Source organism: Rattus rattus, chromosome 5, assembly GCF_011064425.1.
Source record: "Rattus rattus isolate New Zealand chromosome 5, Rrattus_CSIRO_v1, whole genome shotgun sequence".
Taxonomy (NCBI): Eukaryota; Metazoa; Chordata; class Mammalia; order Rodentia; family Muridae; genus Rattus; species Rattus rattus.
This window is the reverse complement of record NC_046158.1, coordinates 66,422,828-66,449,874: the sequence shown is the minus strand read 5'-3', so window position 1 is coordinate 66,449,874 and position 27,047 is coordinate 66,422,828. Positions and strand designations below refer to the sequence as shown.

General features: G+C 42.1%; 1 protein-coding gene across 1 annotated transcript in view; it reads right to left on the bottom strand.

Annotated features, from left to right (window-relative positions):
* Positions 1 to 27,047, bottom strand: part of Phf21a (PHD finger protein 21A) — a 173,296-nt gene that overhangs the window by 49,758 nt on the left and 96,491 nt on the right. The gene's annotated exons all lie outside the window — the stretch shown is intronic.

Genomic DNA, 27,047 nt, shown 5'->3' with positions numbered 1-27,047 from the left:
CATTTATGGTTAACGCCATATTCGTTAACAGCAAGGATGTGGCAAATAGACATGGCAGCCTGTCCTCAGGATGTGTTGGATAATTATTGTCTATGTGGCCATGCATGGTGACACAGCATGTCATCCTAAGCAGCAATCTTCTAGGAGGTGGAGACAGGAGGATTCTAGGCCTGCCTAGAATGAACAGAGACCTTGTGTCCACATGAACAAACATAAAACAAAACTGTGTGTGTTGCTGACATTAGGGATCAAACTACAGTTCTGAACAAAAGGTGTGTGCTGTTTAAAGAAACAGAGACTTAAGGGAAGATTCCACCACGTTGTGAACAGAAACACACAATATCACTTTATGAGCACAAATACGGGGAGAAAGCAGTAAGTTCACAGTAAATTCCACTCTTAATGCAATAAGCAAAACTCAATCAGAGAACACGCAGTGACGCTGTTGGCAAGAACGCTCCCAGGGGAGTAAGAGATAGAATTCTAACAGGGAGGAGGAGGAGGAGGAGGAGGAGGAGGAGGAGGAGGAGCAGGAGCAGGAGGAGGAGGAGGAGGAGGGGGAGCAGGAGGAGGAGGAGGAGGAGGAGGAGGAGGAGGAGGAGCAGGAGGAGGAGGAGGAGGAGGAGCAGCAGGAGCAGCAGGAGGAGGAGGAGGAGGAGGAGCAGCAGCAGCAGCAGCAGGAGGAGGAGGAGGAGAAGCAGCAGCAGCAGCAGGAGGAGGAGGAGGAGCAGCAGCAGCAGCAGCAGCGGAGCAGCAGGCACAGAGGGCGCAGCAGGAGCAGCAGGAGCAGCAGCAGCAGCAGGAGGAGGAGGAGGAGGAGGAGGAGGAGGAGGAGGAGGAGGAGGAGGAGGAGGAGGAGGAGGAAGCAGCAGCAGGAGGAGGAGGAAGAGAGGAGGAGGAGGAGGAGCAGGAGCAGGAGGAGGAGGAGGAGGAGGAGGAGGAGGAGGAGCAGAGCAGGAAGAGGAGGAGGAGGAGGAGGAGGAGGAGCAGCAGCAGCAGGAGGAGGAGGAGGAGGAGGAGGAGGAGGAGGAGGAGGAGGAGGAGGAGGAGGAGGAAGCAGCAGCAGCAGCACTATTGGTTTCATGTGGCGGAAACTAGAAGGCTTTCCTCAAGCTCTGAGATGAGTTTTAGTTAGAACCAGACAAACAGCTTCTGAAAGGCATCAAAGGAATTTGAACAGTCTGTTAGAAAGGAATCAAGGAGCAGGAAAGTTCACATTGCCAATAATTACCTGTGTGGATGCTTAACAGATGGCAGAGAACACACACGTCATGACATTGACTGGACTGTGGCTTACCTTCTTAATTAAAGAAGCCTTTGGGGTTTGTTCCTTCAGAACATGCATTTCCTTTAGCCAGGTGCAGTGGCTCATACCTCTAATCCTAGCTCTCAGGAAGTTGAAGCAGGAAGGCTTCATGAGTTCATTGTCAACCTCAGCACTAGAGCGGATTCTGTTTTAACATACTCCACCATGCGTGCACACATGGTTATTTGCACTAATGGATTTTACATGCCATCTCCATAGATCAGAGCTTCATCTATATCCCTGAAGTCTACACTGCACCTCTAACACCAGTAAGCCCATTGGAAAAGCAGTTGATAATTTTCTTACTTAGTTCATTCACACTCTCTAACAGGTTAGGATCATCTAGCTTCTTACCAAATTTGGTGTGTATGGCAGTGAAACACTAATAATATTGCTACAACGGACCTCTACCCTTAGCTAGGGGGCCCTAAGAGCCTGAGGACTCTGATTTGTGGAGGAAAGGAAGTAGCTGTAGCAGTCTCAAGAGACAGCTACAGAGCCCAGGCACAGCGCAGGTGGCAGAGCACGTCTGTCATCTACTCAAGGACCTGCTTCAATGCCCACTACCACAGAAAATAAACGACAAGCCATGTCAGGGCCAAACAGTAGGAGCACACAGATTACAAAGTAAACTGTACGCTCAGAACAGTAGTCATCATACTTACACTAAAAGACAAGAGAGGCCAGAGTCAGAAGCCAGTTTCCTCACATTTATATCTTTTCTGTCTCCTTAAACCCAAGCTGTATGGTACTGCCTTCTTTGTTTCAGGAAAGGGTTACATCTCCACATTAATAGTGGAGAGTGCTTAGTAAGTGTGAAAACAAGAGATGTAACCAAGAAGTAATACAATTTGAGGACATAAATTTTCAACTCCACAGATTTTAAATGCTATTTTTATTTCAAATGTCAATTACATTGCAATCACAGATTTCTGAAACATCAAATCAAATGTTTTGTTTCATGGTTTGATTATTTGTTCTTTACTCTTAAGGACGTGTGTTTGACTGGACTCAGACTTAGAAGGAGAAGCTCTCAGAGAGGACAGCCTACCTTTCTTGGGAATCTGTTCCTGGCAGTTTCTTTGGCTTCCTTTATTCTCTTGGCCAAAAATTTAGCATATTCTGCAGCCTTCTTGTTTTTCTTAGTGTGTGGTTTGTACTTTGGTGGTTATGTTGAAGACCATGTAGAGCAACAGGATGCTGAGTCTTTGGTCCTAGGTTTCTTACCGTCTTGGTTTATGGGATTTTTGACAACATATCGGCAGACAACAATGCTTTTAGAGACTGAAAAGCTTTTGGATTTTTCTAGCTCTTTTGGACCCTGACCAATGAAGCACAGTCATTATCTGTCAGTCCAGGAATATCCTCCTTTCCTCTTTTTTTTTTTTACAGTAACCAAGTTGAGGACACTTAGATTGGCATCCGTGAACAGACTTGCGCTTCCTCTTTCCAGTTTTCCTTGGTTTATAACAAGAATTTCCCTTACTCAACAGCAGGCTCATTCTGCCATGTGGGGCTGGACATGGTGCTTCATGAAGAAACCTTCCTACCACTGATTCAGACTACAGAAGCTTCCAGTCTTCACCCAGACCCTCAGCAGCTACTTCTGTGACTTCTCCATGAAACTTGCATTCATCATCCACTTCAGAGAGTCTCTGACAGCCAGGAGCTGGAAGCAAACATTTACCTTCATCTTGACACAGTCACCTGCCTAGGGGATGCTATAAAAATGCTGTCTGGTTTTTTGTTTTTTTGTTTTGTCTCATTATGGCTGACTTAGAACTCACTCTCTAGTCCAGGCTGTTTGCAAACTCACAGAGATCTGCCTCTGCAGGTGTTAAAGGTGTGAACCACCACACCAGCTCAAGCCAAATGTTTCAATGTTAATTTTTAAGTGATTAGATTTTTAAAATATGGATTATGTTTATTTATTTAACATGTGTGTATGTGGGGAGTGTATAGAGCATAATGCATGTCACAGTCACTGCCCTACTGCTGTGAAGAGACACCATGACCAAAGCAATTTATAAAGGAAGGTATTTATCTGGAAGTCTGCTTACACTTTCAGAGGGTCAATCCATAACCATCATGGTGGGGAGCATGGTGGCAAGCAGGCAGGTCTGGTGCTGGAGCAGCAGCTGAGAGTCTACATCTCACTTGCAAGATGAAGGCAGGGCATGAGGCGGGGAAGGGAGGGGGGAGAGAGGGAGGAAAAGAGAGAGAGTAGGAGGGAAGGAGGGAGACAGACAGACAGACTGACTCTGAGACTGGGCCTAGCATGAGCTTTTGAAATCTCAAAGTCCACCTCTAGTAACACACCTTCTCCAAGAAGGCCACTTCCACACCAACAAGTCCATACCTTCTAGTCCTCCACAAACAGTCCAACTGGGAGCCAAGCATTTAAATATATGAGCCTTTGTAGGCCATTCACTTTCACACCAGCACAGTGCACATGCAGAGGTCAGGACAATCTGCAGGAATACAATTTCTCGTTCTACTATGTGGATACAGGGGTAGGACTCAGATCCTCGGAGTGGATGACCAACAGCTTCATCCACTGGCCAGATTTATTACCATTGCCATTTTAAATTATAAACAAAACAATATAGTATCAAGAGAGTGAATAATCTTATTGCCTTTTTTCTTGGAAATGAACACATTATGAAACATATTTGCGTTGAAACGTGACACAAGATAGCTTGTATCTCTATGGTGGTTCATAAATTAAAACATAAAATAATGTTGAATTTAAACAAGAACTGACCCAGAAGAGACCCCAGACACAGTAATGAGGATACGAGAAAACCATTATCAGTAAAAATCCCTCACAATCTGCACAGTTTAGCTTTGTGCTACAGGAGAAAGCACCTGTTCCTCATGTTTGTCCTGCGATGACCTATGACATGGAAGTTATTAGTTTGTAAACTAAAGCTCTGGTTCAGCAAGAAGCTTGTCTCTCTAACTAGCTGTTCATCGAGCACTACTGCACATACCACCAGCTCGTCACTCCAAATCCCACAGCTATATCATCCTACAACTTAAAAGGAACCACTATATTGCTAATGTCAGAGTTGTTCCATAACTGTTCAAAGTGTCTCACTCATTCCTCTGCCCTAAAGCTGCTACCCATTTCCTCACTATGATTTGACACAGTAGCTGTCCTGGCAAGTTGGATGTAAACATACAATTTAAACACAGTGATGACTTGCTGGGTATAGTAGCATAAGCCTTTACTCTCAGTAGTTGGGAGGTAGAGGCAGGTAGAACAACCAGAGCTACATAGACTGAAAAACAAAATGAAACAAAGCAAAGCACAGGGATGATCTTAAAATTGGAAGAGCAACAAAAGCAGCCCCTATGAGTTAAGGATCACTAAGTCAGGTGAAACATATTGCTTATTCCTGGGATGTCACTTGAGGTAATGTAAGAAGTTCTCCTTTTACAGAAACACTGGACAAAATTAGATGAAGGAAGAGGTAAACAGATGATAAGTTTATGCAGAATACATCTACCAACTTATAGATGGAGCATTTCCCAAGCTGATACACCTTTTTAACAAAGTTCAATTCTAAAGTTTCTCTTGAGAAAAAAAGATAGCTGTTAGTCTGATAGTAAGAAGGGGACTAAAATAGGGAAGCCCTACCTTGAAACACTGGCTTTGATTAAACTCCACCAACCTAACCCACTGAAACTTTTCTGACCAGATTCTCTGGGGCTGATAGGAGTTGGGTGGCATCCAAGAAGAAGGATAGAATGTATAGTAGTATGGGGCTCTAGGCCATGGGGGAACACCATCTTTTATTGGCCATCTGGAATATACTACACCAATGACACCCATGACAAAGTAAATGTCACGCTTTCATAAGTAAATGGTTTCAATTTGAAATGTCCCAAAAAGGTCCATGCTTTTGCTTTTGTTTGAGAAGGGTCTCACTGTGTGTCCCTAATGGCCTGCAATTCCCTCTCTAGGCCTCAGCCTCGCATGTACACCACTATGCCAGGCTTAACTAAGGCTCAGGTTGTGAATGTCTTCTTTCCAGCCTCTCGTACTATTTTGAAGGCTGTAGGGTCTTTAGGAATCTTTCTCAACTGACTGTCACATATTTATTCATTTCATATGTGTGTTGTGGAGGGGTGCCCAGCAGACAGATGAAGCTAAGGAGAACTTGTAGGAGCTGGTTCCCTCTTTCATCATGTGGTTGTGGGGAATGAACTCCAGCTGCCCGGCTTGGCACCTTTGTCTGCTGGCTGAGACATCTTTGGACCTTTCACTGTATCAGGGTCTCTCACTAAACCAGGAGCTCACAGACCATCAGCTGGCAAGCCTCAGCGACCCTCTTGCCCCGTCTCACCAGCACTGAGATAACAGACATGTGTGGCCACGCTGGATTTGTAAGGGTATTGAGGATGCAAAGTCATGTTTGCATGAAAGGCATTTAACCAGATGAGCTATCTCCCCAGCTCCTAGCAGAGGCAGGCTACTAAAAGTTAGTCATTCTGGCTCTAAAGTTTGTCCTCTGCCACTTCTGTATCTAGGAACTCCACCATTTTGGGCTTTGACTCAAATAAACCTTTCCTCACTAAGTTGTTTTTATCATATATTTTGGTCATAATATGGTAAAAGTGGAGAGAGAGAGAGAGAGAGAGAGAGAGAGAGAGAGAGAGAGAGAGAGGGAGGGAGGGGTACTTCTTATAAACAGTTCTGAGTAATTGGAAGAGTTGGAGATGTTCTTAAAGAAACTGCACAGAACTGGTCTGTCCACATCCTGAAATGCCAGAAAGAAAGTGTACGTCCATCACTTGAGACACTGTCCCTGGCAGCTGAGCAGGGACACACACTGGAGCTAACCCAACAAGAATGTTTGCTTCCGGGTTGGGGATTTAGCTCAGTGGTACAGCGCTTGCCTAGCAAGCGCAAGGCCCTGGGTTCAGTCCCCAACTCTGAAAAAAAGAAAAGAAAAGAAAAAAAAAAGAATGTTTGCTTCCCCATCTTTGGGATATAACAATAACCCTGAGAGCCTGTTGCTAACTTTCCAGCCTCAAACAAAAAAGGCCTCAGTGCTGGAACAATGACTTCAGGTTAATAAACAAAATAAATGGACACTGGCAATATCAGGCAGGCAGTACTGGGACGCACTGGGATCCAGTGGAGTTTTAAAGAACTATTATCACTGGAGGCTGTACTTACCAGCCACTAGCATGAAACTGGACATAATTTTGTTGTTGTTTATTTTTGAGACAGGGTCTTTCCACAGAGCCCTGGTTGCCCTGGAACTCATTATGTAGACCAGGTTGGCCTTGAACTCCCAGAGAACTACCTGCATCTGCTTCCTTAGTGCTGGGCCTAAAACATGCCACCACACTGGGCCTTGAATTAAAAACCTTTAAACATTAACAGATTTATCTTATTGCTGTAAAAACGATATAGACGTGTTCCTCTGTCCTTCCTTCCTTCAAAATAGAATGTGGATAATCAAAACCAAATCCATGTGCAGAGTGGCTACAAACCACACAAAGAGGTTTTAAACCTCACTGGCTTTCAGAACTCCTCCTAAGGACCCTGCTGCCCCTCCCCCAGCACTCAGGTAGGCCAGTAGGACTACTGTGCATGTAACAAAGTTATCATTTATGTGTGCCCTCCTCAGGACTGTATGCATGTATGCATGTATGTATATATGCCTATATCTATGTATGTGATATATGTATGTGATGTATGTATGTGATGTATGTATGCATGCATGTATAATGCTGGGTTTACTCATCTCTGTAGGCAGCACAGCCTAGCCAAGAGTGCTATGGTTCAGGCTTTGTTGGAACAAGATGTCAGGGGGGTTGTTGAATTTGCGTCCTTCCTCAACGCCTTATTTCAATTCTATGCTGAGCTGGCAAAAGCACTCAACCAACTCAGCAGCCCAGTACTGCTTAGCTCACCCTTCAGATGTTCTAGTGTCAGGGCACTTTTACAATGTGGCCTGGTAGTGTGGTACCCAGTAACACATATCTGTCTAAGTCATCTAACCCTTGGACATCGCCTGCTCATTTGTTCTCTATTCTTGTCCTGCCTCATTGCATTTTTCCTATAAAAATATTTTCCATAATATTCTCAACTAAAGGACAGTAGGATCTACCTGTCTTGAACTCACATAACCTCAGGATTACACAGGGATGTTAGAGGGACCTAGCTCACATGCTCCCTGAGCTCTCTCCTGCTCACGGTGCTGAAAGTGACAGGACATTATTATTGTATTCCTTCAAAGACCTCACGCTGAGGAGCAGTGTAGGAGCAGTGTAGCTCAGCGGTGGAACACCTGCCTAGCACGGTCAAAGCTGTGTTCACTCCAGTTGGTTTAAGGATGGTCTGGGCAGGCGAGACAGACTGCTTGGAGGACAGAGCAGGGCTATCTGTTGTCTCATAGTTCAGTGAGACAGACCCACTTGTGTGCAGGCTGTCAGCCCTGCAACTAGTCAGAGAGGAAAGAAAGCTCCTTCAGGAAAAGAAAATGGAACAAATTGAGTGGAAATGAAGAAGCGACACAGAAGTACAATGTTTAACAAGCAGCTTTTCTTGTGGTTGCAGGTGCTCCTGTCCTAAGCAGGGCTCCTCTAACAGGAAGGTGTCATTCCTGTACAGGGTGCATACCTATACTTCACAGGATGCTTGTTTGTGTGACAGTTATACTGTCATAATTTTAGATGGTTAAACCTCTGCTCCAGGGTTTACAGAAGATCAGAGCACTTGTCACTCTGGTGCAGGTAGAGGGAGATATAGTAGGTGAGCAGTTCGTTTTTCTTTATAATTATACCCCATTAACCTTCCGCATGAGAGCTCTCCTGTGCTTTCAGACCAGCCGCACCAACTGGCTGCATTTGATAAGGCTCTACCAAGTCTGCAAGAACGGCACAGCAACAAAAGGAATACTTTAATGCTGCAGACTTAAGCAGAAGCTGTGTGCTCTGTTACTAGCTCACAGATTTAGTTTTAGTTGCAGACAAAGACAAACCAAAACCGGAAAGCTGGAATGATGGGAGCTGATTTAAACAAATGTGATCTAAATGTGATCTTCTGATAATCTTCACAGAACCAAAATAATCACTTCAGTGGTTATTTTTTTTCAGGCTTTAATAATCGTAAAAGACATAGAACATAGTACCAGATACACTAACACTTATAGGGTGACACAATTCCAAGGTGACCTATATCGAATTAGATCACACTGGGTCTATAGACATGTGAAGGGTGTATTTGGGGTATTTAGTTGTTAAGGTATTTCTCTTTATGTACTGCTCAGTGATTCACTTAACAACAACAACAACAACAACAACAAACATCTATTTGCATTCTTCTAGACAGTGGCCACATAAATGATTTCCTTTTTGAGAGTGAGAGAAACAATTCCATTATTAATGCATCCCCCGGAGTTCGATGCATTGCCAGAGTTCCTTTCCATGTGCACAGAAGCAGATTAGTGCCTCCCTGCCCTAAGCAAAGGTTAGGTGTGCATGCTTGAGCAGATAAAATGAAAGCCAGTGTAGAAAGTAGGTGCCAGCACAATTCATCTTCAATAGGATCCCAATTATTTGGGAAACAAAGGTAGCTATATTTGTACCTCTTTAACCAATGGCTCTGTAACCCTCCCAGCATTTCTGAGTTCACCATCGTATCTTACATTTTTACAATCCTAACTACAGAGAGCTGAGGAATATCAACAGTCATCCCAACAATGCTGCTCGCTATTAGCTCTGTCTCTTGGGTCATATGTGCACACAGGGGGCATGAGCATAAAAATCAGCCCAGTCTACAATGAGGCCTGAAAGTTCAGAGTTCAAGCAGCACATCCATACACTCACCCGGCATCTTTAAGTACGTTCTCTTTTGTTTTAAAGCCAAGATTTTACTATATAGTCCAGAGAGGTATGGAACTCTATGTAGCCCAGGCTGGCCTCAAATTCCTCAGCAACCCACCTCCCTCCATCTCAGCTTCTGAAGTGTTGGGACTACAAGTGTTTATATTTTTCGCAAAATCTTGGTGTTGAAAATTAGTGAGATGCTTAAGGACTTCTGAAAGTGTTTGGCAGAGATGTTCTGTAGAACTCCTCAGATCCTGAAGATGGATGACTAGATGAGAGAAATCTACTACATTCTTCTGTTTTTGTTTTTTTTTCCATGCACACTTTCCTTGCTTAAACCATCACGAACTTCGGTTGTGGTATATTTCTATAATGTTTACTACAAAGGTATTCTTTGAAAAAAGCTCTCCTTAACCTCAATATGAGATATGTTTTTGCAACAAAAGGCATGTGTGTCTTAAAAACCCACATTTACTCTTTTCTTACAGTGCCACATGTTGGTGTGCTTACAGCAGAATGATGTTGAATGTGCACACGCCAAAAGATAAAGCCAGCTCACACCTATTCCTGCAACTGCTGGCTTCTCAGTGTCCAGGCCCAGTGAGAGCGAGGCTTCTCCTCTGCCTAACTACGTGTGCTTTTCATTTCATAATGAACGGAATTTCTTCCACTGATCGCTTGGTTTTAGCTTTCAGGTGGCAGGATAAAAATCTACTCTTTAGAATCATGTTAAGGATCAGGCAAAAGACAGTGTATCTGTTCAGGATCCGTCACTTTGACTCATTGTTGGGCCATCTGTTTATGTGGGCTCCTTGTTTCACGGAGCAAATCAACCCACAGCTGGGCAGACCTGCCTCACGCTGAAACTCATTCTGCAATTTCAACCTCCCTCACCAGCAATAGGTCCTCTTATTGTAATCTAAAACTACCACTTCAATCAGCTAGAGTCAGACCTTATTCTACTGCTCCTATACAAGACAAAATGATACACCACAGGCCCATGTGCAAACAGGTCATGAGGAAGAAGGCAGTGCAGTTTTGCTACTATCAAAACATTTTAGTACCATCAGCAGCAATCAGCCTGCTACCCAGGAATATACAAGCACATGAAGAGAGGGGCTGAAAAGATTGCTAAATCCCAGAGGACAAGAGGATGAACCCTGCAGTCTTCTGTGAGTTTCTATCTGTGATGTTAACCCACACATTTAATGGAATTTAGGAAAGGTTCTTAGAACATCCTGTGAATCATCCACAACTATTAATTTGCTTGCTGTTTTGCATGTACTTCGCTAATCACCCTTTCACCTTAATTTCGAAAGATGTCAGAGCTATGAATAGAATTATGGGTGGAACAAGAATATGGGGTGGGTATATTCAGTAAATATCCCTACTAGTATCAATGCTAAAAAGAAGTATATATGCCTGTTCTTTAAGAAGACTCTGTTTGTTTCAGGGGACACAAGATACTCACATAGTAAAACTATTATATTCCTTATAGTGTTAACAGAAAAACTGTTGGAATACTATATGTATGCAGAGAAGGAAACATAGAAAGTAGGGTCTCAAATAAAAGACAAGGTCAAACATGAGGGAGTATACGTTTTAAGCAATACTAAACCCAAGGAAATTTGTCCTTGGCAAAAACATTAAATACAGGCTGTCAACAATAACTGAAAATCACTACTTGAGGAAAAGGTAAGGTCTCCTGCTAGTGGGTGAGCACAGTATCCCAGTGGATCAGTCACTTATACACCTATCCTCAAGGAACAGAAGATCTTCCCTGGGCTCTGTTCCTTATGAAAATGAAGCTTATATGAGAAGGACAATCTAAAAATTTATCCATAGAGGACTAAAATCCAGTTTAGAAGGAATTGCTGGCTTGGTGGTCAGAGGGAACTGTATCGATGGTATACAGAAAAACTCCTAAAACATAAATTGGAAAGGACCACATTTCCCTTAATTGGCAATGACAAAGCAGAGGTTCATGAAGATTGATGCCTTCCAGAGATTTCTGCATGTCAGAGTGAGAACTTCATCCCTTTATTCTTCTCAAGCCTCTCAGGTCTGTGAGCTTTGCCTTTCTCCCCAGGAATGAGCCATGCGATGTGAACAGGAAAGTCTGTCCTCCAGTGTGCTCAAAGAAAAGCCTGTCCTACAGAGTGCTCAGAGGAGCCCGCCCTGCAGAGTGCTCGAGGAAAGCTTGCTCTACCATGTGCTCAGAGAGCCACAGGCGTCCACAAAGCTGCTGGCAATGTGACATTTGCTGAACAACTAACATTTCTGGTCTGATTAAACAGACATTGATAAATGGGAATAATGATCTAAGAGAGTCTAATTTTTACACTGGATAGAAAGTTGAGGCTGCTTAACCCTCTCTCAGCTGTCACATACTTGCAAACAAAACAGAACTAAAAGCACCAGTAAAATAAGTGAATGCAGCAAACTGTAAGTATGGCAGCAATGTATTTGGTATGGAGAATTCACCTCTACAATCCATGTCAAGGAACACAGAGCTGTTTGGAAAATGTGCTCTCATCTAGACTGACGACAGCAACTCAATCATACTTCACCTCAAATTCACCCTGTGAGCACTTAGTTGTGGACACTTAAGTCCTCAGTTCTTCATCGCTGACATCACATTACAGATCACTATTTGTGCTGCTTTCTATAATTCAAATTATATCAAGATGAAAACTTTGGTTTCATCTTTGTGCCTTTGGTGGTGGCACAGGCCTTTGGTCCCAGCACTCAGTAGGCAGAGGCAGGCAGATCTCTGGTCTACAGAGTGAGTTCTGGACAGCCAGGACTACATAGAGAAACCCTGTCTTGAAAAACAACAAAGTTTTTAAAAAGGAAATTGAGAATTAGACACTTTAAGTTGAATAATGGCACATCAATAACCCAACAAATACTAACAACAAACAGATATTTTGCAAACATTGCTGCAACAATACACTGGAGTTAGTTAACATAGTTGTGCCTTAGGAGCATATCAGGTATTTAAGGAGAAAAAATTAGAGCTATGCATGTTTCTGACAGAGAAGCTAAAGGGAATGTGAGGTTGAAAAGCATCAAGGGTGCAGTCAAGGATTCTGACTAAGGGAATGGGGCCATAAGATGTTCTATCAGGATCCAGGCAATGTGGGACACACCTATAACCACTGGGAGAGGCAGGGAGTTGTAGGCCAGCCTAGGCTACAGAACAAAATGTTGTCTCAGGAGGAGATAAAAATGTTTTCTCACGAGGTCCAATGACAGGACACTATTCTGATAAATTCTTGGTGTATACTTAACCCGCAAGCCTATAGGCTCTAATGAGATAACAGCAAGCCTATAGGCTCTAATGAGATAACGGCAAGCCTATAGGCTCTAATGAGATAACGGCACACCAACATAACCTGGGAAATAAAGACTGGACCCTGCAGACTGTGGCAACTGCTCAGCTTCTGAGACGTGCACCACTCACTGTGGTGTCAACACCAGACGAACCCAGGGAGAACAAAACACTGCTAATTTTGCATCTCTTTAGCAGAGTAGGAAAGGAATTAGCCGCATTCTTTCCTCTTTCTCATGCTTATATTTTATAATTCTATCAGTATCTCACAGGTTTCTCAAGAGGAAAGCTGCACGCATCAGAATTAGCCGGGAGGATAGGCCATGGGAGAATAAAACCAATAAGCAACCTTGCTGTTCTGCACTTCACAGCGCTGTCACTAGACTAGAAGAACGTCACTTTGAAGCCCTGTTTGCATTCCATTTTTAACTAGAGGGAAGAGGATGGAGGTCTTTGGTTTCTATGACAACCCAGATGGGCCATAATACAAGATACTTACAAATGTTCAATTGCAGGGATGCCAAATCAAATTAAGGCAGAGTTAGCACTACTTCATAAAAACTAGATGGGGAGAAAACAAAATACTTATGGCAAAATGATGCCATTTCTAGAAGTGGTTCTGAAGGATTTCACAAGAAAATATAAAGAGAAACTATTTTTAGTAAAAACAAATAAGACAGCAAAATTAATATATAAAAATAAAAATAAAACTCTAGTTTACATGAATAAATGCTTTCATTAACATTTGAGTACTGGAAAATTACCACCTCACTTAATGTTTTCCTTGTTGTTGTTGTTGTTTTTAAAATCCCTCCCAAATAACAGGGACATCATGAGTGATCTGAGTCACCGTAACCTGGCACACTGTGCTGGTTAAACATCCGGTTCAGCTCCTCTGGGTGACTTGTCCTTTGCTCCATACTCACGATTTGACTTGGCCTTTATAACTCAAAATAATCATGAGATGCCAATCCTCCAAAAGAAATTAATTTGTAGCTTACATAACTATAAGCTACATTTTGTGAAATGTACTTATTACTATTCCCTATCAGAAATTTATCAGTATCACTTTGTATTTATCAATCGTGATTTCAGAGTTATCCCCAGTGAACACGTTTGGCTTTTTAAAATTATCATTTTGAAAAGCAAACAAAAAACATGTAGCCTCATCACCTGAGGGGGAGGACGTTTTGTAGTCAGTTCATAAGGATGTATTTACAGGACAGAGTTTACAGTCAGTTCATAAGAATGCAGTTACAGGACAGCTTACCACTGGGGCGACCTGGGAAGGCTGTAACCTTACAAGAACCTCCTCAAATGCCCTCAGTGTACAAACATGCATACAGCTTCTGCACAGAGGGCATGCACATCTGAGTGCAGGCATACACAGCCACACCCACACCAACCCCAGGGCTCCTGGTTTATACACTTACTCAAGCCTCTTTGCAAAGCCAAATTTGCGATTTGAAATTGACAATATAGTCCCCCAAACAAAGTACCCCATTAAATATTAAGTAGATGGATAGTATTTTTTAAATTTAATATACAGGCTAAGTAATTACATGCACACATGTCTGCCGCTGAGACATTTAACTAAGACTGTCACTCTGCTTTCAAATGCTTTTGGACTTGGAGCTCAGTTTGTTTCTATGACTTTTCTCCAAATGGCATGAGTCTATTTAGAACTGTTTAGAAACACTGTGAGATTATAAAGCAGGACTAGAATAATTTCCTCAACATAACATTTTGTAAAGCAAAGGTATTTGCTACTTTGAAAGAAAAACCTGTATTTGTAGGGTTTCTGTTTAAGTAGAGAACCAAGAAAGTTCCACGTAATACTCATAGGAAAGAGCTTGGACTATAGAGAAAAATATATATATAAAAATTAAAAAGTTGAGACATTCAACATCCATAGAATAGTGACAATAAAAAAATAAACAGACAGTTTAGAAATACCAACACCTTTGACCTGTCAAACACCGTAAGCCTGGCTGGCCTGTGACCCATTACAACAATGCTGCTCTCACGAAGGGCAGAGTGAAGAAAGCTGGGAGTTTCCCCAGGATAACAAGCAGGTCTTAGAGGAAGATAGATTATGTACAACAGCAGTAAAACGGAGGGCTGAGCTGCCCAGCAGCAACAGAGCATGGTGTCTCTCACTTTAGAGATACTAGCAAGATTCTACACGCAGGCTCACGAGAGGACATCACAGGCTTCATTAGAAGACGCAGACACTTGCCCTTTATCAACTGTTTCCTATACCAGGATTTCCTTTTTGCATGCTGCAACCTAATATTCTTCACCCAGGCAACTACAGCCTGTTTTGGAAAGGTTCCCTATTCCAGAGCCATTTAGAAATACATCTTTATGAAAACATATACCATTTCCAGAACAAACATGCTTTGATATATTAGGTTTCAGTCTTAAGTAGTATTTTTGGAAAAGTGGTAATTTCAGAATCTTTGCTTCAAAATTACAGTTGGTTTTTTTAGTGGAGTCATAAAGTAAAAAATTAGAGATATAACAACGAACAAATATTTTCCCTCCTTCTCTTGCTCTGGTTTATGTAAAAAGAAATTGAGAGGCCAGGGGTTATCTGGGGCATGGTCAAGTTTGAACAATGCACACTATGTTATCATTAGAGAAGCAAGTTCTGGCATCAGATGCCAAAGCTAGAGAATGTTAAGAAACTAACTATACAATGTCACAAAGGTAGAAAAGTGCTTTATTCTCAACACCAAGAAATGAAAAAATGTTTCTTTCAGCCAACAGCTATGTTGCCCTGATTTGAATGTCATACAAAGAACAGGTGCACTGAGACAACGCGTGTGGCCCATATGTATTTTTTATGTTTTACTAAATTTTGTTCTTGTGGCTTTTTTTGTTTTTGTCTTGTTTTTGTGTGTTTGTTTGAGACAGGCTTTTTCTGTGTAGCTCTGCCTGTTCCAGAACTCACTCTGTAGAGCAGGGTCACCTGGAGCTCAGAGATTCACCTGCCTCTGATTCTGGAGTGCTGGGATTAAAGGTGTGCACCGGGGTTGGGGATTTAGCTCAGTGGTAGAGCGCTTGCCTAGGAAGCGCAAGGCCCTGGGTTCGGTCCCCAGCTCCGAAAAAAAGAACCAAAAAAAAAAATAAAAAAATAAAAATAAAGGTGTGCACCATCACTTCCTGGCAATTGACTATTTTTAATCCAATTACACATAGGTAAGAAGATTATTAATGTTTAATTTCATAAAAACTAAACCACACCGAATAACTTTATAGTCGAAATACTCTCTACTCATTTATTTATGAACAACAGGGCCTTGCTAAGTAGCCCAGGCTGGCATGGCACTCACGGACTTCTTGCCTCAGCCTCCCAAGTATTGGGAATACAGGTGTGCATCACCACATTTGACTACAACGGTTTTTTAAGAAATGGTCTGACATAATAGATGGTGTTTCTGCATAACAAGGTGAATCACTATTGTGGTCTCTTGGACTCAGTAACAGATCTGTGCTTGTTAAAACAAAAAACAAACAACCAACCCCCCACCCAAAACCTTACTTTTCATGGGTAAGAAATGAGACTTAGGAGAAGGAGGGAAGACAGAAGGAAGCTACTCTTCCAAGAGTCTGTTCCTTAAAGTACGTCATTTCTTTAAAAAAAAATGTATTGCTCGAGCATGCGTGGGCGTGTGCGTACAAGCACACACATGCAAAGGGAACAAAGTGTGTGGCTAGAGCGCAGAGGACTCGGAGGACTTGATTTTCTCCTTACCACGTGAGTCCTGGGAATCCAACTCAGGCCATCGGTCTGACGTCAAGAACATTTACTGGCTGAGCCATCTGGCCATCTGAGTGTTGATCTTTCATAAAAATATCATTAGTAATTATAAGAGAATATAGTAAGTGATTTTCCTCCATGGCTTTTGGAGAACTGTTCATCTGACCTCTTATCCAACACGATCTGCCTAACACACATGAAAATCTGGGTTCACTCCACAGAACCCTATCACTGGGCACACACCCATCATCCTAGCACTCAGAAATAGAGGCAGGAGGATCAAAGTTCAAAGTTAATCTTAGCTACATATGCTATGAAGGCAGGCCTGAGCTGCATAAATCTTTAAAGGATAAGTGCTTTGTTGTAGTCTTACGTTTTGCAACAGAGCCATACTAGATTCTACCAAGACTGGGTAGCTTTCTCTGCTAAACTCTTTCCTCAGAATAAGGGACACATCCTTATTGCTTGGAAAACAGTTAATACCTTCTGAGAAGACCCCCCTCCACGCTCCCTTTCCTTCTCTCATTCACCACATACATATGCCCATAGTCACTCACGATTTATTCACACCCCCTACACTTACTGCCTATAAAACCAAAACCAAAACAAGACCCCCAAGCAAACACACGAGTGAGGCGGAGTGCTGTACACCAATGCCCCTTCCTTCACGACCCCAGGGCTCTAGCACAGGCTTCGAAAATGAGATTATTTAGCTCGATTTTTCAGTATAATATTTTATTAATTCTTTAAGTACATCATACATACGTAACAAACACAGTTTTATCATATTCACCATCACCTGTACCTGCCCCTCTCCCCTAGGTCAATTAAATTTTAGCATATGCCACAGAGACCCATGAGCATTTTGTGATTGGTGTGATCAGACTGACTGAAAAGTGTCAACTTGCCCACAGTTATGATAAAAGCAAACCCCTCAACTGAAGACACTAATTTGATTAACAGAAATGCAGACCTTCCTGTTTAGACTTAAAAGCCTGTTATTTTGACTCTCCTGGCAAAAGTTGATTCTTCTCAGCTTTTTATTATACAGAAAAAAGGCCATAAACTTGACAGAGAGCAAGGAAATTTGTGGGAGGGGTCTGAGGAAGGTAAGGGAAGGAGAAATGAATATGATTATACTTTCAAAAATAAAAAATTATTATTAAAAAGTTTAACTTTAGAACTCATAAAGACAGCAAGAAATGGCTTAGTTATTTAGAACCTACAGACTACTATAAGAAAGGAAAACTTCAAACTGAAAGTGGGTTACCTCATATGAAACATCTCTGAAGATGACTGACCACCTTTAAGTCTACCTACTGTGAGCTGTCTCTGAGGAGAACTATCTGTAGTTCAGGAGAGAGAACTCGAGTGTTTGTTTTCTTTCCTGTTGATCTAGTAGTTATGAATAAACACTAAATTACTTAAAATTAATTCTGATATCTACTTGCTTTAAGTCTGCTTCTCAGTTTCATTTATCAACATTCCCAGAATACCAAGTAATAATTATAATATTTCAATAAACTAGGGGGGAAAACCAGCAAGTTTATATAGGACATACAACTAGGGAAAAACCTAAGGGAAATCCAGCCCTAATATGCACCTGGTGAAACACCATAGTTTACTGAAGTATTTTAGGTTGAGTAAGTAACACCTCCATGAGAGGCACACTCACTCTAAAGAACTCATCACTGAACTCTCAGATACTCAGATCCGCTATGCAGTCTGCCTGGGCAGCAGGAAGAAGCTTTCACTTAATGAGTTAACGCCATCTAGCGGGTGCAGTGAGATTTCAGCTGAACCTACTCCAGCTCTTCCTGTGGCCAAACACTAATTTCTACCTGGAATTAATCAGAGATCTACACCAACCTGACAAAAGATCCTATATTAAAAATGAATTAAAAAACAAACAGACTAGCAGTTCCCATGCAGAAGGGAACAGCATTATACCCTGTTCTTCAAATGCACAAAGCAGATATCAATGCATACCAACAATATTTACAATTGAAGAATACAAAATATTTCAAAATCAAAACAAGTGTCAACTAAAGTGTTACAATGTCAATAACAAAAGCAATTACTTATTATCTTGTCTATGCCAGATATTTGTAGTTTTAATCCTAAAGGTACTTAAATTTAAAAAAAAAAAAAGTAACTAACCAAAACGATGGCATTTCTTTTCTTTCTTTTTTTAAAAAGAATATTATTTTTCATAAAGCGTATGTATCTGTTTTTGTGTATGTACACATGAGTGCAGCTGCCGGTTAGGCCAGATAAATCAGATGTTCTGGAATTTAGATGAGCGTGAGCCACCCAGCATGGGTGCTAGGAACTTCACTTCGGTCTTCTGCAAGAATGGTAAGCTGAACCACCTTTCCAGCCCGTGCCAACTTTGCTCACTTTCGACATGATTTGAGTGCTTCATCCACCAAACGAGCTCAGTGCATACATGCGTGCCCAACAATACGCACAGTAGTCGGGGGGTTTAAGAGAGGCAGGGCCACCTGGCATTTAAGAAGCACAAGCACACAGGTATGGCGTCAGCAACTGGCGACTCCGAAGATACATCTTTTATCAGAATTTTACTTTAAATTTTATTCATATAAGAATAAGCTGCTAACATGATTATCAGATCCACCATGGTTTTTTATTGTATTAATCAGTTGTATTGGTTTAAGGCAAAAATGAATGAGAGAGATGTATACCCTTTATATAACATAACATGTGTACACTCTTTAACATTTCAATGAGTACAAGTTATTTTTATTATTTTCAAGTCTGTGGATCACAGGCTCTGACATTTTGCTAAGAATGTACAGGGATCTATCACAATAATCTCCTTATATTACTTATGTGTGTTTCTAATAGTATATTGGCTTCTACTTTTTTCTTTGTATTTCTTGGGCTTACCATGCCTGAGGTAAGAAGAGGAGCTTTCAGTAAGACCTGTTCATTGTTTTCCTATCCACTGACTGGCAGGTAGAAATTAACACAGACTGAGGTGCAGAAGGTAACGGGAGACCATTCCATTTTCTGTCTCTTCTGGTTTTACCCAGTTTCCATGTGCAGCTGGGGGAACTGAGTACTCTGCCAGTGGATTCCAGTCCCAGGTATCTTTCTGGGAAGGTTAATTTTAATGTTATAGTGTTTCCCCATACTGTGTGTGTGTGTGTGTGTGTGTGTGTGTATGTGTGTGTGTGTGTGTGTGTGTGTGTGTGTTAATACAATGTTCAGATGGCAATCTAACAAAACTTGCAATACTTGTGGTATCTTCAACTGAATTTCCTGTGTATGGGTATCGTTATTAAAGAAAACAAAGTTACCCATTGTGGATTAATAAGGTCACTGTGGACCATGTTCTGGGTTCTGAGATTTGCTACACTCCATAAAACTCCCTTCTTGTTTTCTTGGAGGAGTTAGAAAATGCATGGCATACATCACACATCTTTTTTTTAAAAAAGATTTATTTATTTTTCTTTATATGAGTATCCTGTTGCTCTCTTCAGACACACCAGAAGAGGGCATCAGAGCCCATTACAGATGGTTGTGAGCCACCATGTGGTTGCTGGGAATTGAACTCAGGACCTCTGGAAGAGCAGTCAGTGCTCTTAACCTCTGGGCCATCTCTCCAGCCCCTACATCACACATCCTGACCCAGAACTGTTTCACTAGAGAATGCCAACCCTAACAGCTATTCTACTGGTCAATAGTAGAAAACTGGCAAAATGTATATTTTAGTGGCCGAGTTACTATCCAGTCTACCCGTGTAGTAGGAAAGGAAGAGAGACTGCAAGACACAGTAGGAATAGGACTGAGACTAGAGTTCAAAAGAACAGTGCGGGCAGGCAAAAGGACCAGAAGGTGAATGGACACACACCACGCAAGACTCACACCTGAGTTTAGACCCCAGGTCCCACAGTGGAAGAAAAAAAACTATTTCCTAAATGTTGTCCTCTGATCTCAAACATGAGGCTACTAAAGTAAATCTACTCCTTGTGCTGCTCCTAGACAAGGCACACCTCTTTGAGTTCTTGTCTTAGTTGGGCTCTCTATTGCTGTGATAGAATACCACGCCTGAAGAAACTTGGGAATGAAAGAGTTTATTCAGCTTATCATCAGAGGAAATCAGGACAGGGACTCAAACAGGGCAGGAACAGAGAGACAGGAGCTAATGCAGAGGCCATGGAGGAGAACTACTTACTGACTGGCTTATTCCCTATGCTCAGCCTGCTTTCTTATAGAACCCAGGACCAGCCCAGGGATGTCAACACCCACTATCCTAAATCGATCACTAATTAGTAAAATGCCCTATAGGTTTATATACAGCCTGACCTTATGTAGATATATTCCCTATAGGTTTATATACAGCCTGATCTTATGTAGATATATTCCCTATAGGTTTATATACAGCCTGATCTTATGTAGATATATTCCCTATAGGTTTATATACAGCCTGATCTTATGTAGATATATCCCCAGTTGGGGCCCCCTCCTCTCTGATGACTCACCTTGTGTCAGGTTGACATAGAGCTAACCAGCATAGGTCAACTGTTTTAAACAGTGGGAACAATTTGTTTCTATACCCACATAAATAAAGCCATTGAATAAAGTAATTTGTTAGACATAAGTAAATTCTATGAGAGTAAAATGCTATTTTTTAGCTTAATAAACTTGTCATGCTTTATCTACTTTCACTCCATGACTGATCTAACCAACAATCACCTTACCGTCATAATCAGAACCTACAGTCAGACCAGTGTCTTCCCTGGTCTTTATTTTTTATTTTAGAAAAGAAGTGGGACGGTATTTATTTTGAGACATATTCCAGGCAAGCCTCAACTTGGCCAAGTAGCAAAGATGACCTTGAACTTCTGATTCTCCTGCCTCTACCTTCTTAGTGCGGGGATCAGACTATACAAATACCACATCTAGTTTATGTGCTGCTGGGGAGTAAACCCAGAGTTCAAGCATGCTAGGCAAGTACTGCCGGCTGTGCCAACTGAGATCCCTCTGCCTCCTTCCCTGCTCTTTAAACAACACGCTGCCTTCCACAGTAAGCTTCTGGTTTTGATGCTCATCTTAGAGTACAGGTCTCTCCCAGCACTATTGTCCATCTATCCCTGAGGGCTCTGAGAAGTTCCAATTCTCTCCAAAGTTTGTTTTGAGCCAATGCTGTGTGAAACTTTATTACATCGAGTGTCTGAACGTACAATAACATCTAAATGTGTGACAATAACAGCAGCTCCAGTTATTATAGTATAATGGCAGACACCATTCTAAGTTCATTGTGTATTACATAATTGAATATTCTAAGCAATCCAAAGAGACAGATACTATTAGCTAGCAAAAGCAGCTAAAGCCCAGAAAAGGAACTTTCCAAGACACCAAAAGTAGTACACAGCAGAGAGGCACAGTTCTGACCACGAGATCTGGCTCCAGGGGCCATGCTCCTGTGCCCTAACCCAACCCTGAAGCCCTGCAACATAGATTCTGTTGGTTAAATGTTTGTGTGTGCTGTTTATCCTTTAACCTAGAAAGCACATACTCTCAGAATGGGGGTCACTGATACCAACATGCATGTTTTTCTGGCCTAGATAACATTTCCGTAAACAGTAGAGAGAACAGGAACCAAGAACAAGGGCATCAGCCTTTGCTGCTCGCCAACCTCTATCACCTCCATGACCAGAAGCTTGTGGGGAGGGATTCCACATCCAGCATTGAGAGTGGAAGTTCATTTAACAACCCACGTCTTCTGAAGTAGTACTGCAATCCCCACAAGTGGTTGCCACAGAGATTCAATGGTTCCAAGTGCTGAGAATAAGTACCTGTGCGTCCTAGGCTCAGGGGACATTGTAGAAGAGGGAGTGAGTGTAACCACTGGATGATGGGAAGATAATGCTGTGAAATGTTACCTTTGGCCTGTCAGGCCTGTTACACTGCTGTTAACTACCCAAGGTCAAGCTAGTCATCATTCCAGCATGAATCGGGGAGGGGCTCACGAGGCCCCAACCACAGCTGAAAGCTATTGTTAATTGTTGGCTGTTGTGGGAAGAGTCCATTTTCTTCAGGAATGTAGCCTCCCCTAAGATGCTCATGGTCCTAAAGATCACCCTACACCCACATGCACATGAACAACTCTAAGTGGGATGTAAAAGCATGAAGAAAGAGGACAGGTAGATAGTTAGGAGGGGTGAGTTAGCATTTACAGAGAGTTGGTGAGGGGAGAAGGGAGGGTTCACATCAGAATACACTGTATGTATACATATGTATGAAATTCTCAAAGAATAAATTAAAACTAATTTTAAGTAAACACTTTTATCAGTCACTTTATACTGTATTTTAAAATTATTAAATATCCTAATTTATCAAGCTTCTAAACAAAAATTATTCTTGTTTTCAGCCCAGAATCAAACACTTTTGACAAGAAACTATGGAGTCACTGAGCAATACAACCCTAAAAGAAAAGGACTGGCCAAGTGGAAAGGCACAGGCTTTTAATCTCAGCACAGTCAATCTGAAGTCAGCCTGCTGGTCTACATAGTGAGCTCTAGGACAGCCAGGGCTACACAGTGAGACCATGTCTCAGGGAGAGAGAGAGAAAGAGAGAGGTGGGGGGGGGAGAAGGTAGTGAGGGAGGGAGGGAGGAGGAAGGAAGGAGTCATGGAGAAATATCCTAGTTTGAAAGTTAACTGAAGAAATGATCTTTCAAAAACAAAAACTAAAGCTCTCTCCTATCTCATACTCATAAAGTCTCTTGAGCATTTCTAAGAATTAATAAAGGAAGTTTAATAAGTCAATGATTAAGTCACCTGGGAACAGGTGTAGCATTAGTCTAAGACATACAACTATTTTTCAAATGTCAGCATTCTATAAATACAACTGACATTACAGCGTACCGAGCATTTCTCTGATACATTACATTATGTCTGCCTTGTGAGAATGCTGTGGAGAGATTTACTTTGCAGAAGAGTAAAGTGAAGCTCACACAGATTAGTGACTTGGGTAAATGGCAGAACCAGGACACAAATCTTTGTTTCCTACTTTCAATGCCCACACTCTTGCTTTACACTGTGGAGAATATTGGTATGAATACATTTGGAGGACATTTGGGGGATCTGATGACTCACAACACTACAATTCAACAACAATCACAACACACAACACTGAATACTCCTCTTAGCTTTGGAAACAGACAGTTTTCATGATTGAGCATGTAAAGCCTTGGCCAAGAAGTCAGACAGTGGGAAGATTTAAAAAAAAAAAAAAACATGTAGGTCTATGGCTTTCTTTCCACTCTTCTGTCCTCCCTGCCATCCCCACTGGATTGGGGTTAGGGTTAGATGTGTCGAGGCAGAATTGCACAGAGCAGTGAAAGCAGTATGGCTGAGCGCTGAGACTCTCTAACATGACAACCCAGCTCCTCTGGATAAAAATGTTCTCATTTTCTCTAGAATCCCCAAAGAAGGCCCTAAGCTATACTTCGTTTTTACTAGACATCCTCAGAACTGGAGCTTCGTTCTTCACTCTGGAGTGTGGGCTCCTGGAGGACAAGAATGAACTCTCCTAATTACCATCAGTTCTCAGCCTGCTGAGTGGGTAGGGTGTCTCTAAGACTTCAAGAGTTCAAATGCCGAAATCAGAATGGCAATTTCTAAGGTATCTTCTAGCTCCAGAATTTTAGGATTTTAAGACAGTTCTTACCAGGGACAATCAAAGCCTTTCCTTTCCGAACTCATGAGGTCTGTTCTCAAATCAGAATAGAGGTGGGGAGAGCTTTGGAATGGTTTTAGTTTTGGTACTGGAGATAGAGAGAGGCCCAGGGCTTCACCACTCTGAGCAAGTGCTCCAGGAGCGAGCTACATCACTGCTCCAGAGCAGTTTTTATCAATAACTAGCTACAGAGCAGCATCTCTTACGTCTTGCCTTTCTTTAACTTTAAAATTGTGTATGCAAAATACCGAAACAAAAGGGAAGAAGAACTTCTTGTAAAATAGTTATAATAATTTCAGAACACTGTGTATAAAAAGCAGAAACTAACTGCCTACTCAAGGTCTCTCACTCCATCACCTACTCACAGCTTCCCCACCCCCTGTCCAGGAGGGACCTGGGGTAAATTACCATGCGCCCTCACATTCCTTTCTGTTGACTGGGCAATCCCAATCCTGAGCCACTATCACTGCTGGAAAGAATCCTGGATCCCCAACCACAGGCTCCGTTCTCTTCCCCTCCTTTCTACTCTTATGTGTCCATTGGTCCATTTCCATTGGAACTATTCAAACCGGATGCTTTCAAGTTTCTGCTCTTACCTTCTCCCGTGCCCCACTCCATCCACTCACTCCCAGGTACTACACTGAATTTCAGCTTTACAGTGATTCTCATCATGGACTATGGAAGATGACATAATTTGGGTAAGATTCTGGCTCTTGTCACAGGATGTATGAGATGCGCAAGATGCAGACAGTTATTTAACTTTATTCCACTTACTCCTTTGTATTTAATCTTTATTTTCAATGCATGAGATTTTGTCTGAATGTATGTATATCATATTCCATCTGCAGAAGCCAGAGGAGGACATCAAAAGTGGAGTTTCAGACAGTTGTGAAGGGCCATGTGGGTGCTGGAAATCCAGCCTGAGTCCTCTGGGGAGCAGTCAGTGCCCTTAACTGCTGAGCCATCTCTCCAGCCCCTACCCACTTCTTAAATGAAGATACAAGTTGAGCATCTTTAACTAAAAATGTTTGGTACCAGAGATATTTCACGTCAGAATTGGCATTGTGGAATATGTGCATAGACTTTACTTATAGCTCTAATCTAAAAGACTAAAATCCAAAATCCTCTATGTGCTACACTGTTCCTCAAGCTTCAGGTTTTGGAATGTTTCAGATTTGGTGTTTTCAAAATGGGGTGCTCGGCTTTAAAAGTACCTGTCTCACAGAAGAAGAATGACAGAAAGGGCAGCACACAGCTCAGAGCTGTGCAGGGCCCAGCAATTCCGCACCTTTAGCCCTGGCCTCTCCGGTACACTACCTTACACTCCTATCCTAACATCAACACCTCCATCCAGCCTGCTCAGAACTTCGTAGAGTTCCCCATCTTAACAACACTCCAGTGGCTCGAGGGGAACAGCTGAGACATGTTTATGTCCCCATCCCTCACACAGGTACTTCCGACAGTCCCGGCAGTGCCTTGCACTCTGATCCACCCCCACAATTCAGGTTTTACACTGAGACGGTTTCCACGCGTTTCCTAATGATGGCTCTCCATGAAGGGCAGAAAGATGTTTTGCTGGCAGAAAATCCTTCTTAAAGAGATCGTCCCATGTCATTTTTCTGCTTAAGATTTCCTGCCATCTCCTTATTAAGAGAAATAAAGCCTAAACTCATCGGTAAAGATGTTTAAAGCCCTCAACAGTTGTACTGCATCTACCAAAATGTCCACTCCCTTCAAGCACTTCAATTTATCTGTTACAACTAGAATATGAGATGCATGTCTCTGCACTGTACCCTTGCCACAAGTATTCCTTATCTACTACCAAAACCTCTCCTCTAAACCTTACCCACCTATACTTCTTGTTTGTTTTAAGATTTATTTTTATTTTGCATATGTGAGTGTATGCCTGGTACCCACAGGGGCCAGAAGAGGGCATTGGATACCCTGGAACTAAAGTTACAGACAATTGTGAGTCATGGCAGTCCAGCCTGGGTAGCAAGTATTTTTCACTTCTAAGCCATTTCCCCAAGTGTTCCCCTTCCCCTTTTATTCACAATTAATTAATTAAATTTTTTTGTGAGATAGGCTGTCCCATAGAACTCACAGAGAGCCACCTGTCTCTGCTTCCCAAGGCTGATATTAAAGGTATGTGTCACCACATCCAGCTTTCAAATTATATTTTTAAATTCATTTATTGTGTGTGTTAGTGTGTGTGAGAAAATGTCACAGCATGTGTATGAGAGTCAGAAGACAGCCTACAGGAGTTGGCTCTCTCCTTTCTCCATGTGTGCTCTGGGTATCAGGCAGAGGTTAGTAGCAGATGCCTTTATCCACTGAGCCATCTTGCTGGCCCACGCGATTTATGTTTTAGGTTTTTCATACTAGTGTACACTGCATGCTGATATCCATCAGTCCCTTTGTTCCCCTGGGTTTCACTACTATTTTAATGCTGTCTATACACAAGTCCAGGAACCAAAACACAGAAAGCATATGATAGATAGTTGTCCTTCTGAGACACTTGATATGATTGTCCCTAATTGCACAATTTTCCTGCCAACACCATAACTTGGTTCTTTTATGGATAGGAAAAAAATCCACGGTGTATACATACCACACGTCCTTACCCAGTTCTCTGCTGTTGGACCCCTAGGTTGATGCCACAGCTGAGCTACTGTGAAGAACATTGCCACCGTGCACGTACCTCTGTGAGACATGAACTTGAGGGTTTTGGGTAAATACCCAGGAGGTAAACCAGATCTATTCTTAAAGACCCAGGCACCATTTCTTACACATGTTTCCCTAACAGATTAATTTCTCTTTCTTCTAGATTTATAAAGTACCTAAATTTGCTCTTAAAACAAAACAAACCTGGGCAAATGGCCCTTATGCTTGCTCATGTTTCTGAAAATCTAATCTAATTTGTTTCTCTACACAAGGTTTCTCTGTGTAGCCCTGGCTGTCCTTCCTGAAACTCTCTCTATAGACCAGACTGGTCTCAGACTCAAAGATCCACCTGCCTCAGCCTTCCAAGTACTGGGACTAAGGATGTGCGCCATCACTGCTTCTATTTAAAAAAAAAAAAA